This window comes from Trichosurus vulpecula, chromosome 2 (assembly GCF_011100635.1).
Source record: "Trichosurus vulpecula isolate mTriVul1 chromosome 2, mTriVul1.pri, whole genome shotgun sequence".
Taxonomy (NCBI): Eukaryota; Metazoa; Chordata; class Mammalia; order Diprotodontia; family Phalangeridae; genus Trichosurus; species Trichosurus vulpecula.
In genome coordinates this window covers 383,702,602-383,718,749 of record NC_050574.1, presented here as the reverse complement: position 1 = coordinate 383,718,749, position 16,148 = coordinate 383,702,602, and the positions used below count along the sequence as shown (strand labels likewise).

The window sequence follows — 16,148 nt, the reverse complement described above, 5'->3', positions numbered from 1 at the left end:
AGGAGTAGGAGAAAAAATACTTGGGGTAATTATGTTGATGTAAGAAAAAAATTAATAAAAATGTATTTTTTAAAATATGCTACAAGTCATGAAAATGGTCCACTTATACTAGAAAAATCTTACCATTATTCCAAAAATTATTAGAAATGTTGCAAATATCAGAATAATAATTACAAAAAAGCTAATTATTTTTATATGAAAGTAAGAAAGCAAAGAGTAAGCACTGAGAAAAGTGACCACCACGAAATTCTCTGTTCCTCAAATGCTAAATTCATCTGAAGAAGTATTGTCTCAGTTATCAGCTGAGAAAGCATCTCTGAAAGATTGTTAACAACTCAACATTTTGAATGGAAAATCCAACTTTTTGAGATCCACTTGTATATACCATAAAGAGCAAATGATCAGAATAAATTAGCTCTAATCCTCTCTGCCACTTACTTTATTAGGTGTGATCTTGATCAACTTATAAAAAGGAACCTTTTAATGATTCCAAGCTTCTCCCTGTAACAAAGGCTCATCAAAGTTCTTCTAGTGATTGCGTGTGGCTGCAAAGTATGGAATACTGCAGTCTCCAAAGAATTAAAATTAAAGGTTACCCAAAAGACTATGAAGAGATACATGATATGCATAAATAGACTATTTGATATTACTAAGAACTATACCCCAGACATGGATGGGGTTTATGATCTGCACCTTTGGAGAAAATACTACATCCAGAGTAAGGTGACCAAGATGCTGACCGGAATGATACCAAAGATCATTTGAAAATGTTAGTCTAGAGCAGGAGTTCTCATTTCAGGACACTTTTACACTCTTAAAAATTATTAAGGACCCTCCAAAGAGCTTTTGTTTATATTTATTTATACTTATCACATCAGAAATTAAAACATTTTACTATTATTGTACAAATAGTTTTGACATTGGGGACCACTGCCAAAGGGCCTCAGGGACTCCCAGTAGTCCCTAGACCATATTTCTCAATATTTGGAGAACTGCTTGGTAGTTTAAAGAAGTGAAGACTATCAAAAGATAGCTTTCTTTAAATGTTAGAAGGAACACAAACTCTAGGAATACAAATACAAAAGCAAGGTAGTCCCTCCCCTCAAGGAGCTTACACTCTAATGGACAGCAGCAGAAGGAAGTCAACACATATAAGGAACGGGAGAAGCAAAGGGATGGAGAAAGGATTCAAAGGGCAGTCAACCAATATCTCTTTCCAGAAACAACAGTACTAATTGGTTTTATTACTGTTACCAGAGATAGACATGAAAGGTAGGGAGAAGGATGCACATGTAGTTAGGGCAGACAGCAAGAGGTCCTAGACACACGTGGTCTGGTCATGCTTGGTTAAGAGGACAGAAATCGGTACCGAGAAGTTACAAAAAGGCGAATTTACGTTTTCTAACAATGAGAGCTGCCTAAAAGTAAAACAGACCAGTCAGGAAACAGTCTCCTATAAACGGTCTTCAAGGAGAAAAAGTAGCACAATAACAGTGGAAAACAATACTAAATTTGGAGTCAGAGGAGCAGAGTTCAAATCCTGGCTCTGGCTCTTCATATTTGTATAACCCTGGGCAAGTCATTCAACCTCTTAGCCTCCATTTCTTCATCTGTAAAATAAGGGAATTGAACTAGATGGTCTTTATGGTCCCTTCTGCCTATAAATCTCTGGTTCCATGACCACTTGTTAGAGGTACTGTAAAGCAGATTTCTGTTTAGGTATAGTTTACACCAGATAACCTCTGAGATCCCTTTCTCAAATCTCAGATTTTGACGGTAGTGTATTCTATTTTTGGACAACTTTAATTGCATTAAGTTTTTTTTTTTTTAACTGATTCTAAATCTTTGAGAGAAGTAAAGGAAAGATTTTTGGAAGCCATTGATGACAAGTGAGCTAACTCTAAAAGGATGGCCAAGATTTAAATAGGTTGAGAATGGAGAAGATGAACTAAAGATTCCCTCTGGCATGAAAGATTATAGAAGAAAATGCACAGATAAGTTAAGATAAGAACAAGCTAAGAGATGGTTTGTAGTTCATAGTTTGTGCGGATGGAACATAAGCTCCATAAAAAACAATAGTAGGAGGTAAGATTGGAAAGGCATGCAGTCAGACCACAGAAGGGCTTGGATGCCAAGGAATTTAAATCCAGTAGCCAATGGGAAGCCATTGGTGATTTTTTCCTACAAGAGTGACAGGATCAGAGTGGTACATCAGAAAGATTATATGGGCAATGACCAATTATACGAGCAAAAAATTAGTTTGGAGAAGAGAGTTAGTGAAGGTAGAACCTATTTCAGTAGTCTAACTAAGAGATAATGGAGACTTTGACTAGGATAGTTGCATTGAGCATGGAAATGAAGGGACAATTTTGAAAGAGGCTACAGAAGTAGAATCAATATACTATGTTAGGCAGAAGGAAAAACCAAAGATGACCGAGGCTTTAAAGTCTAGGTAAGCAGGAAAAAGCTAATACTATTCAATACTGAAATACAATAGTTGGATTAATTCTGGGAAAGGACAGGGTTGGGTTTTGCTTTGTTCCAGGTGGAGGCAACAAGAGTTTATTTCTGTGCATAATATGTAGAGGTATTACAAAGAACCAGAATTTTAGGTTTGTCATTGTGTAAATGGCCAGTTCAGTGACTTATAAAGAACACAATGATTGATTAGGGAAATTATATAAATATCAACTTGATCTCTAGAAAGATTTAATTTTCCAGAGCATTCACTTTTACAGATTTTCCAACATTTATCTTGGTAGCTTAAAACTTTAAGTATTCTAAATAAAATATTATGCCTGTGTTTCCAGAAGTACTAATTATAGCAAAAACAGTTCTTATCTTCATTTTTAATATTAATACAGTTTTAACTACTCCTTGATTGTCTGTGGGGAAATATTCAATATAATTTTCCTGGGGAGGTATTAATGAGATTCAAAAAATTCTATAAATATCAAAGTATAAAGATATATAGGTATTAAATGAAGTTAAAAAAAGTTGAAGATATTTATAACTTGATACAGTCTTCAACAAGACACACACCTTATATGTACTTAAAAATAGATCATGTGCCAGAACTGTCCCTGCCACATAGGCATTAGCTTCCTACCATCGAGTCCTTTCCCACAATTCTAATTTCCTGCTACATCTACTCATAAGATTCTACTTTCCCCCCTGTCAATATGCAATAGTACTATTGATCTTTTCTTCATTTACCATAAAGTAACTAGAGTACGAGCACTACCTTTAAAATACAATTACTGAGGATGAAGTTTAAGTTAGTTAAAAGTCTGGTCATTGTGACAGTAAGTAAATCAGGTAGGACTCAAGTTTTCAAGTAGGCATATCTAGATTATGGTAATTGGTCTGGTCCAATTGGCACAATGGAAACTAAAAATCACAAACAGAAGCATTTCTGAACTGAGACCACAAAGTGTCCTTATAATGAATTGCACCTAGAAGCACGACTGTATATTTAACTTTCTCAGTCCGTATCAGATAGCCATGTAGGACCAAAGATAGAAAATAAGATTTTCTATCCAGAACTGCCTACCTCACAAACATAATTTCATTTTAATGAGAGAAGTCCCCTTTATAGTTATTTCAAAGATTGTGTTGTATTCTATAGTTTCCTAAACTCACAGATAAATGATGCAGTGGATAGAGTTTTAGACTTGGAATCTGAAGACCTGAGTTTGAATTCTGCATGATCCTAGGCAAGTCATTTAACTTCTCTGTGGCTCAGTTTCCTCATCTATAAAATAAGAACAATAACATCAACCTCACAGGGTTGATATGAAAATAAAATGAAATAATATATTTGTAAAAAGCTGTGCAAACTTTTAAGCATAATATAAACATTAAATATTTGCCATATGCAGTTGTTTATAGATACACACACACACACACAGAGACAAAGACAGAAAGAGAGGGAGGGAAAGAAGGAGGGAGGAAGAGGAGAAAGAGTGTGCATATCAGGAAGCTCTATGGATAACACTTGAAGGAAAAAAACATATTACCCAGATAGCTTATGTCAATAGAATGTGTTCAGTCTATCCTATGAAAATAGTATAATAGGATTTTCCCCCTGGGGGATATAGTATATGTGAGTTCAGAGTTGAGGTTCTGAAAATACTTCATGCCCACTACTAGAAACACGGCTTTTAAATTAATATCTAGGCTCTTTAAAAGACATACTGAGCAATCAGAATAAAAAGCTTAAATGGAATGAATTTTTCTTCCAAAACACAGCACTTTCCTCTTTCCAGGCTGCCATTTGAAAAACAGGAGATGAGATGGATAAACCAAAATCAGGTTTTACCTTGCTAGTTTTTATCCAACCTTCTCAATTCCTTCCAAATGATTTTTTTTCCTAGTTTAAATTAGCAGCAAATTATGATTTAGGAGAGACTAGTAAAAGGAACAAAATTGAAAATTTGGGGGTTTTTTGGTTTTAGTGTCTATCTGAACATGGACATTTTTGGAAAATGAGTCCTGATTCTATCTGTATAGCATCTACTGAGTAAATGAATCACTTTGTAAAATTGTACTTTTTTACATTAGTCACTTTTAGGGCTATAAGTTGCCATTTGTAGGGCTAACATTTTCAGTATTTTTGCCTGATATTCCACATCAAGAAAATCCTTTGATCCACTTCTTCCTTTTCACTTTACATATCTGGTCCCCCATGATATATTTTTAAACTAAAAAGCAATTTAGAGATACTACCTTTAAAACACTCATTTCCAAACCAGGTCTAATTTAGGAGTTTAAAATATCAATTCTAGGACTGTATCCCAAAGAGAACATAAAAATGGGAAAAGGACTCACATGTACAAAAATATTTATAGCAGTTCTTTTTGTGATGACAAAGAACTGGAAATTGAGGGGATGTCCATTAATTGAGGAATGGCTGAACAAGTTGGCATATATGAATGTAATGGAATACTACTGTGATATAAGAAAGACTTTGGGAAAACCTGGAAAGACTTGTATGAACTGATACTGAGTGAAAGGAGCAGAACCAGAAGAACATTGTACACAGTAGTAGCCTCACTGCACAAGGACTGATTTTGATAGACTTAGCCCTTTTCAGAAATTCAAGGACAAACATCTTTTCCAAAGGACTCATGATGGAAAGTGCCATCCACATCCAGAGGAAGAACTATGGTGTTGGAATGCAGAGTGAAGCAGGTTCTTTTCTCTCTTGTTTTGTTTTCTTTCTCATGGTTTCTCCCATTCATTATAATTCTTCTATGCAACATGACTAATGTGAACATGTTTTTAAGTAGGAATGTATGTGTAGAGCCCATATCGGATTGTATGCTGTCTTAGGGAGGGAGGGAAGGGGAGAAAATTTAAAACTTATGGAAGTGAATGTTGAAAACTGAAAATAAATATTAAAAAAATCAATTCTTGTTTTCCATAGAAGTTCCTCTAATCGGAAAACACTTTCTATTAATGGACGTTTAAAAATTACATGTAAGAATTTCTTTTTCATTGATTATGCTAAAATACCATGTGACTTTTGAAAATGTTATTAAATATATATAACATAGTTATAAAACTTTGTCACTTTGTACATTGTCTGCATCTATCTAATCGAACCTTGATAACTATTAAACTTCAGGAGGCTGCTAACAGTGATGAGGAGTGGAGTAATATAAAAAGTAGTAAACTAAGCACTAACAAGTCAGTAATCACCCTTTTCAGTAAAATTAAGTTTTGACCCAGTTCAGCCCCAATATAAAATGATTCAGTATTCAACGAGAATTTGTGGGAGGGGAGTAACTTAGAGGTGGCAATCTTGATATAAAGCCCGAGAGCCTAAGATTCTCTAACATTAGCATTCTGAGTCAACTGACAGTTTGAAATCGTCCTGCCTCTGGTGATATCTGGAACTGATGATTCAAATTCTCAGCAGGCTCATAAGTTTAATAGTTCTTTAGTCGCTAGACTTAAAATAATGTTAAATTTAAACTAAATGGGTATCTTAATTTCCTCCTTTTCATGCCATTTTCTCCCTAGAGAACTCAGTTTCAAGTCTCCAAATGTTCTAATTTGGGTTTCAACATGTGTGCTCTCCAATAGGCTCACAAAGCTAAAAGTGAACATACAAGTGGGCACTATCTTTGTTCAGAACAATGACAAAGAACAATTCTTCTTTCAAGTGGCTTAACAGTATGTGCATTTTTTTTAGTTATGTAAGTTCAGATCAACCACAAAAAAAAAAATCCCTAACCACTTTCTTTCACTGTGATTTTTTGTTTAATTTCAACCAGGAGAAAAATAAATTCATTCAAATTAAAATTTTAATGTCATACACTCATGAAATTTTGTATATAAGCACATCACAATAACTAGTGATGTTATCAATACCTTTCAGTACAATCTATTTTTGAAATTTAAATTTGTTTCTTATTATAACTCATATGGTATCTTAGGTTGTGTTCTCTCAGTCAAGGGTCAAGTTATCAGTTTAACAAGATATGAATAACATTTCCTCTCTCATCCCCCCTTTTCCTCTATTTTTGCTGAACTTAAGTTATCAAATGACTTTGGAATGCATAGGGCCTGAGATGCTTCAAGTTTAAAGTTAAATTGAATTTCAGGCTTCATCATAAGAGATTACGCAGCCTAAGCAACAAATTATTTTGAACAGAGTGGGCATTTAATGTTTGTTGAACTGAATTAAAAATTCTTAGTCTTAGAACTTGTTTTCCAGTTAAAAAATAAAACAATAAAGTTGTATTTGTGGGGCGAAACAAAATTAAATCATCTACTATGATTGGATTCTATTTTGAACATCTTAATTATAACAATTATAGAAATAAATCTTAAAAATCAAAAAAGTGAGAAAATTTCAGTGATAAATTTAATAATTACTCAACCGCCTAAAAATGATAATTTTTAAAAAATGTTCTCAACACAATATTTCAAGAAATCATAAATGATCTATCAGAGAGAAAAGTGAGGATAAGAAGATCTACTGATCACCTCCTGAAATACAGATGCACCACAAATTTACCCTTCCAGTCCTATCTCTCTCTGGACAACTAGTCACGTAGCTCAACTGCCTGTCAAACATCTCAAACAAATGTTCTTAAACTCAACAAGTCCAAAATTAAAGTAAGTTATCTTCACCTCTCCCTTCTTCCTCACCTCCCTATTACTGCCAAGGGTACCACCATCCTCCCAGCATTACCCAGACTTAAAATCTAGATGTCATCCTCAAATCCTGGAGGCCCTCTTTCTCACCCCTCATACCCAATTTTTGGCCAAGACTTGTCAATTTTACCTTCCTAACATCTGTCTTATATGCCCACTATATCTGCTCTAATACATCATCTGCTCTAATACATCCTCCACTAAGCTGTCAAATTGACCTTAAAATGCAGATCTAACCATATCATTCTCCCTATTCAATAACCTCCAATGCTCCCTATTGCCTTCAAGATCAAATAAAAAATCATCTATCAAAGCCCTCCTTAACCAGACCCTTTCCTACCTGTCCAGTCTTTTTATACCTTATTATCCCTCCACATACTCTGATTCTGGCCTCCTGGTTGTTCTTCAAATAGTACACTCATCTCCCAACTGAGTATTTTCACTGGCTGTCCCCCATGCCTGGAATGCTCTCCCTCATCTTCAAATATCACTAATGAATCTCAAATTTACTCATCCAGCTACTGATATTAAGTGCTAAGATTCTGATGGGGAAGAAAAAATAAGTATCTCTTCTGAACCTTAGAGATCTTTCTTAAATAAGAAAACAGTGGTCCTAGGAGCTGACTGGTTCTGATCTGAAGGTTTTAAGTGGGCAAAGATAACAGAGTAAAACTCTAATGTAAAGAAGTAAAAGGGTAGAATTTACTACTTCTCATAATTGGGATAAATGAGAGGGATAGGCTAGCAATAATAATGCCCCCAAAAGTGGGAGAAGACATTGAAAATTTTTTTTAAATGAACAGGAAGTTGGAAAAAGAAGCACCACAAGCAGGACAGCTTTGAAAATAACATCTTACAGCCCAAAGGATTTGAATAAGTAATTTTATTGTAATCAAATGTGCTACTATAAAAAAAATCCAACATAAAAGATTTTTCTTTCTATTCCTCATGGGGGGAAAAAATCTGAAACCCACCAAACTTTTGATCTGGAGCCTTAGGAATTGCGCGGCCCTTATCATGGCTATCAAAGGACACAATAAATGAGGGTAGTTTTCACGCAATTTTTTTCAGCTACAAAGTAATGCAAATGGTAAATATTAATAGAAAAAATATATTACCAACCTTAATGATATTCCTACATTACCCATATTTTTTAAAAACTGAACCTGATTTATACATTAAAAAGCATAACTGATCAGTCCGTTATAAGTAAAATTTATTGTTGTTCAGTCCTTTACAATAGTGTCCAACTCTTTTCGACCCCATTTGGGGTTTTCCTGGCAAAGAAGTGACTTGCCCAGGGTCACATAGCTAGTAAGCATCTGAAGCCACATTTGAACTCAGTAAGCTGTCTTCCTGACTCCAGGCCCTGCATTCTATGCCCTGCACCATAATGAGTAAAATACCTTATTAAAATTAAATGTTTTGAATGTATTTTGTCCTCTAACTGAAAATGGTCAAATGATATGACTAGGCAGTTTTCAGAGAGGAAGAAACCCAAGCTACCAATAGCTATAGGAAAAAACTGCTCTCTCTCACTAATAATTAGAGAATACTCTAAATCACTAATAATTAGACAAATACAAATTAAAACAACTCTGAGGTACCACCTCATACCCACCAGGTAAGTTGACAAAAGAAAATGACAAATGGTAGAGAGTCTGTGCACTGTTGGTGGAGCTTTAAACTGGTCCAACCACTGAGGAAAGCAATTTGGAACTATGTCCCCCAAAACTATTAAATTGTGCATATTCTTTTTTTTTTAAAGACACAACAGGGGTTAAGTGACTTGCCCAGGGCCACCCAGCAAGTGTCTGAGGCTGAATTTGAACTCAGGTCCTCTTGGCTCCAGGGCACTCCCTCTATCCATTGTACCATAAAACTGCCCCTCCCTCATAACTCTTTGACCTAGAGATACCACTATTAGATTTATATCTCAAAGAGATTTTTAAAAATTTTAAAAGGCAAAAGAACTCGCAGGTACAAAAATATTTACAGCAGTTCTTTCAGTAGTGGCAAAGAACTGGAAATGGAAAAGATGCCCATCATCTACTTTCTGGAGTTCTGATTTTTTTTTTTACATTGCAACATACAGAACCTTAAAATCCCATATAATATTTTAAATGATTTCTTTCAAGAATTCCACAGCAGTCTTTGAAATAATTAATGATTCTCTCTGGAATATTACAAAAGTGGGGTTGAAAAACACTGCTTAACAGATTTTGGGTCAATATTTTTTAAATAACATATCCAACAGAGGACATGTGATTTGACATGAAATATAATAAATTTAAACTGATCATGCCATTTTTTTTAATTAACTTGTACTCTGATATCTCATATGGATTGTTTTTCCAAACAAAATCTAAGCCACTTTTTAGCTATATCCCCTCATGGGATGTACCTTATGGAAATCCAATAATTTAAACAAAACCTAGAGGTAGAACTCCAGTTGGTGAGAATTTTAGTCCCACTCACTCCACCCTTCATCTTATTCCTGCAGGAGTCTCCAGATCTTTTAGTCATTTAAGTAGAGACAGTACTATGGCAGTAATATAATAATTGGTATTCTTCTAAGACAGTTTACTTTAAATCATTGTTAAAGTCATAGTTTTCCTTTGAGAATTTAGTAGATGACAAACGTCACGTTTACTCAAAAGTCCCCTCATTCAACAGCCCAGTAGGCATTAAGCCTAGTTTTCGATTCACCTACTGACCCAAAGAGAAACATAGTGAATTCACATCTGTGAACCAGTAACTTAAAACTCCTTGGGAGGTGTGGGAGAAGGAGAGAAGGTGAAAGGAGAGTTTAGGAGAGGCACTTTTAACTCAAATTCATTCTTAGTCACTTTTCAGGCTAAAAAAAAGGACAGGAGTTCCCTAACTCCCACAACTGCAATGAGCATATATTTTCTCAGTAACTTTGTAGCCAAAAATATAAGTAGCCAACCATAATCACTTTTGCATCTTTGTCTTTACTTTTGGTAGATGGAGGCTTCTACCCAAACAAGAATGAAAACACTATTGATGGTGCTAAACCTTCATGCAGAACTAGAGAAACATAATCCAAGTTCCCAATTAGTTAACCAGCCAAGTGGTATTTAAGTGCTTACTATATGTAAGGGACCGTCTCAGCTCTGGGGAAAAGGGGGAAAATATACCATCCCTCACCTCCAAGGGCTCAGGTTCTAATGGGAAAGAGAATTTATTTCCATACATCCACATGGCTACCACCATTTAGCAGCTCTACCCATTTGATTAAAAAAGTCCAGTTATGAGCAATATAGTCTTTCAACAAGGGTCACCATAAAAAGATGTTAACGACTGGTCGGAGGTGAGAGTGGGGAGGTGAAATCACTTCAGGAAAAAAAATGCAAAAGATTCTGAAAATAATCCCAATACACCTAATTAAGCTAAAACTGATCCACTCATACTTCATAATTTCCCCAAGAAATGTATAAAAACCACTCATAAATGTGTAAATATATTTACTTTTTTAAAACTTCCATTCATCTAGTTTTAAACTCCAACTAGCCTCCCTGCAACAAATCATAAAAAAGTCAACACTTAGAAGCAATACCAACACCTTACTAACAATCCTTCCCACCTCCTTATTTTCCCTCAGTAGCACGAAGTACTATGAAAAATGTAACTCTTTCTTTACTCCTATTAACCAGCCCCAGAACCCAAACAAATTACTGTTATTAGGGATCGCCTTTAAATTTTTTAACAACCACATGTGTTAAGTTTCGGTTCCAAAAGGACTGAGGGAGGTACACAAGACACAGTCACGCAGACAGACAGACACAGACAGACAGACACACACACACACACACACACACACACACACACCCCATCCTGCACTTTCTTTCAAATATTCCGGTACTTGAGAGTATTAATTTCTATACTACATTGTTCATTTTGAAAGTTTCTTTTTTTTCTTTAGGGGAGGTAAAGATTTTAGTGGCACATCAACCCTTAAAAACTTAATTTGACCAATCAAAAATGGCAAAGAAATATTCGTATAAAACTAAAGAGGAAAGATCCTTATGAACAGTTTTGGGGCCACTAGGTGTGCAAGCAGGGTTCCTTTATAAACTTAACTATGCTCCGAAAGCTATTCTCCAGAGTTAAAAGATACGGTCCCAGAGGCCCCTGGTCAAAGGTGTATCTTTCACATGGGCAGGTGGAGGAAAAAAAAAAACTGGCCCAGGGACGGAGCGTCTGGAGATGGGGGGAGGGGGAACATGCACTAAGGAAGGTCTAATTATATGTTTTTATTTTTCTCCTCCGGATTCCGGCAGGAGCGGAGGTGAAAAGGGTAGGAAATTATCGTGTGCATGCCCTGGTGCTGCACATAGACAGCAGCAAACAGTGGAGACTGGAAGGACGGGGAGAAAGTAAAGCACAGACTGGAGGGGAGCGCCGGGCTCCCCGCACCCCAGGGATCCCCCGGACCGGCCACCCCGCCACCCTGGCGCGGTTATTTCAGACACACTCAGCAGTCGGCCCATCCTCCCCGCCCAGCCGAGGGCGGCCACGGAGAGCAAAGAGCCCCCGCCGCCCCCCGTGCCCAGCCGAGAACCGCGGAGCCGGCGCGCCGGGCAAGGGGAGACGGAGATGGACGCGTGACCAGCCATGTTCCTGACTCACTATCGGGGAAAAATGAAGTCTCAACTTTTATTTCTGCGGAGAAATTTAAGGGGTCGGGGCGGCGTGGGGGCGGGAAGAGAAGCGGGAGGCGGACGGGGATTTCGCAGGAAATAAGTCCTCCCCGCCGCCTAGTTTAGGATTTCCACCTACCCACCCTTCCCCCTCCCCTCCGTCTCGAAATCGCGCTCACTCTGGGCAAGCCCGCGCGGCCCCCGCCTCCTCACCCCCGCCCCGAGTGCCCGCTCGGGCAGCTCCTCCTCCGGCCTCCCCGCGGGCTGGGTGCTTCGGGCCGCAGCGCCCGACCGCCCCCGCCCCCCCTCCCCGGCAACGGATGAGCAGCCCGAGGGGGGAGGGGCGGGGGCCGCGCACGCGAGGAATCCCCCCCACGACAGACAGACAGACAGACAGACACACACACACACACACACACACACACACACACAGAGCTCGCCCCTCCCCCTCCGGCCGCACACACATCCATCGAGCCCCGGGAAGACCCATCCGACCGCACTTCCGACTCACCCCAGCCAGGGTCTCGGGCCGCCGACTCCCGCTCCCGTTCCAGAGGCGCAGTCCGAGCCCGTGCCGGAGGTGGGCTCGCCGCTGCTCCAAGAGCCCCGGGGCCCGGGGGCACTTGGCCCGGTCCGTGCCCGCTCGGCCGTGTCACTTAAACACCAATTCAGACGTAGCCCCGGCGGCACCCCTGCTCCTCCTCCCCCCCCCCCCCACCCTTTCTTCCCGTCGCCTCAACAATCCCTCAGGTTCTTCCGCTCAGGAGATTAAAAAAAAATAAAAAAGCCCGACAGCATTTTAAACTGTGGAGATGGAAGAGAAGCAAACAAAAACAACCCACACCATTTGGGCGGTGACGGTTCCGTGGAAATATCCCCTGCACGTTTGTGGCCCGGGAAAGGCGAGCGGAAAGGCTCAGGGACCGCCGACCCCGCTCCTAGAGGCAAGTTGTGGGAGCAGCCGCAGCTGTGCCCGCTTCCGGCCGGCCTCGCTTTCCCCCGACACACAAAGCTGGGGAGGGAGGAAGCTGCTCCGGCCGCCGCCGCCGCCGCCTACTCGTAACCTCCGCCTCCCGGTCCCCTCCGGGCCAGCCCTCTCGCTAGTTCGGGGCTCTGCTGCAATGTCTGCGAGGCTGACTTTCAAAGCCTCGGCAGCGGCGGCGCTCCTCCCTCCTCCACCTCCTCGGTGCGGCCCGGTCCCTCCCCTCGCTCTCCACGCCATTCATCTGTTCAGCCAAGTTTCTTAACCCCTTTTTTTCCTCCTTCTCTTTGTCACGGGGCGGGTGGGGGGAGAGGGGACCGAGAGAGAGAAGCCTGGCGTGGGTCTCGGCTCTTTATATCATGCACTGACCCGGGGCTTCAGCACCGTAAGCAAAGGAGTTAAAGGGCATCGGAGATTTTTGCTTCATGAGACTGCACGGAAACCAAATTTTAGGACGTTTTCTCTCCAACTCCCCCACCCAAAAGGGAAAAAAAAATCCTCGTCCCCATCTACCAGCTCAATCCAGCCAATGGCCCTCCTTGACCTTTTCTCTAGAGGCAACTCCTTTCTACCTTGGTGAAGGGTCATCCTTTCCTTTTCCATAGGCCAAAAGGACGCATTTGAAAGAGATCCCCTTCTCCACCCCAGGCTGGGCCTTCGCGTCCAAATCTTGGTACTACCTGCTATCCACCTTGTGGTGCACCGAGTGTCTGAGTGGAAGCACTTCTGTAGTTTCTGTTCCTTTTACTACAGCCAGCTTGCAGGAGGCTTCCTCAATCACAGCCCCTCCAGGCACCCTTTCTACCCCCTCAAAGTTGACTCACCAGCAACTTGAATGACCCTGCGACCATTTTAATCCCATGCTAAAAGGAAAACTACCAAGTCGGAGAATCCTCTTAAAGCCCCTTAGGATTGTTGTTGTGTTTGTCCTTCGTTCTGGAAAAGGACCATGACATCAGGGAAATGATGACTTGCAGTTGACTTTGATTTGAGTGAGGGAGAGCTGTGCTAGGTCACCAGCCTCACTTTCTCCTCCAGAGCCATCTGGGTCCAGTGGCCCCTTTAATCAAAAACTCAAAAAAAAATCAAACAGGCAGGGGAAGACCCTCAGGGTTCCTGCCCAAAAGAGAAACAGTTGCTATTTAGAATTTACATTCACTCTGTGCCAGGAAGGCAGGGACCTATTATCCAATTTATGAGCTCCAGAATGAGTTGGGTTTAAGGCTTGGTTTATGAGAAAGAAATCTAGCCAGTAAACCCAACATTAAGGAGGCAGCCTTCAGCCATCGAAATGTACCTTCCTTTGGGCAGAGCACCCTCAGGTGAGAAGAAGAGAGGGAAGGAGAGGGGAAGAGGGGCCTTCATTCTTGAAGAGGACCTTGACATCAGGGGCCATCCCTTGATTAACGTCTTAAAGAGACCTGTTCACTGAATGGGCATTACCTCACCCAAAGTGAGAACCTGGAAAGACCTTAGCCAGAAAGGGGCGGATCTCTCAATACATCCTGGGCCATCTCCAGTCGTCCTGGTGAATATCAGGCCACTGGACCCTGATGGCTCTGGAGGAGAAAGTGAAGCTGGGGACCTTGCACAGCCTTCGAGTCATGTCATCATTTCCCTGATGTCATAGTCCTCTTCCAAAATGATAGACAAACAAAATATGTGAGTGCCCTCCCCTCTCCTCTCCTTAGAATTGTAAGCCAGAAGTGGCCAGAAGTCTGAAGGAACAGTTTATCTGTGAATCGTCTTATCACTTGAAAAGTCCCCAGTGGGTGTTGGTCAACAATTCTCAATCACTGACTGAGGGGACCAGGACCCAAAGAAAGAAATGCTTGTACTTAAAAACCCTGTCATCTTCTTTTCTATCTTCTCCTGGATTGAAACTATGTGTTGTATCATAACCATTCTGAGGCCAGTGAAATATCAGTGATGGGTTGTTGGGACCTAGACCCCATCATCACTGTGGGATAACTGCAGTTGTTCCTTATCATGTTGGCTCTGCAATTTGTGGGCTTTTTGCTTTAAATTTCTGTAAAGGCAATCAATGAAGAGACACACCTGTATATTTCTCTTTCTACTATATTTTTTGCCTTCAACTTTCATCTTGAATATTTTACTACTGTTGGGCAGAAAGACCTGACAATGAGGACACCCTTTGCCCATCCCTTGCCATCAACCATCCCTTGACCCAGGTCTAGGCTGAAAAAGAGCAGTGGCTGCTCACATTGCCTACCTGGGCTGGAAGTCATCATCTGTAATCCTCCTTTGGAGATGGAGGGCCAACAGACCTTGTCGTCTACCCAGCCACCTTGCCATAACAGGCATTTGATCTTTACCTTATGCCCTGCTGCAATACCCTCCAGCCCTTCCCTCCACTCCCTCCTACTCTTCACCCCCTAATACATACCTACCTGGCCTATCACCCTTAGGACCTCCAGCCTTTTTCAACTTCCATATAGTTGAAATGTTTTATATATGTTGTCTCCCCAATTAAAGTGAGCCCTTTCAGAGTAGAGACATCTTTCTAATTCCTCTCCCAACTGCTTAGTACAATATTCTGCACATAACAAGCACTTCATTCATTTATTCATTCATCTCTAAACTTCATACTAGAACTATTAATGACTCTCTCAAACACCTCCCTAGATATTATGTTTCTTTTTTGACACTATCATTTTGTGACAGGGAAAAGAGTCCCACTGCTTATTTTGCTTTAAACAACATAAGTTAACATCCTCATAAACTTAAAAATGTCACGGATCTGTTAAAATGATAAAAACAAATTTTGTTTAAATGGTAGCCTGGAAGCTTAGTGAGAAACTAAGTTCTCTCTCTCTCTCTCTCTCTCTCTCTCTCTGTCTCTCTCTCTCCCTCTCTCTCCCTCTCTCCCTCTCCTTCCCTCCCTCCCTCTCTGTCTCTGTCTCTCTCTCTGTCTCTGTCTCTCTGTCTCTGTCTCTCTCTCTCTCTCTCTCTCTCTCTCTCACACACACACACACACACACACACACACACACACACACACACACACACTAGCAAATAAGGACCCCAGAAGAGCAATGGTGAAGCAAACCAACAAGAAATTGAAGTAAGCTTTTGAATCCATTCCAGAAATTTACACAAAGATCATCAAGAACCTGTGAGGTCCAGGAGAAGGGAAATTAGCTTGAGCTCTGGAAAATAGGTATGAAATCTGGGAGAATAGGGAAGATTATACCAGGGGAGCCAACAAATGGAGTTGAAAATATCAGACAGTGTAAATGAGAATGTTTCACAAGGATCACAAGATAGTGAAAGTTCCATCAATTGAGGCCTGAAGCCAGATTCCAACCCTTACC

The 16,148-nt window shown here is 40.3% G+C and overlaps 1 protein-coding gene across 2 annotated transcripts in view; it reads right to left on the bottom strand.

Annotated features, from left to right (window-relative positions):
• Positions 1-12,981, bottom strand: part of NRIP1 (nuclear receptor interacting protein 1) — a 173,993-nt gene extending 161,012 nt beyond the window's left edge. Inside the window, exon 1 of one of the 2 annotated variants that reach the window (XM_036744903.1) lies at positions 12,343-12,981. The gene's annotated coding sequence lies outside the window, so the exon portion shown is untranslated. The remainder of the gene's footprint in view (positions 1-12,342) is intronic. The other variant, XM_036744904.1, reaches the window with a different exon arrangement.
• Between the last annotated feature and the right edge of the window lie 3,167 nt (positions 12,982-16,148).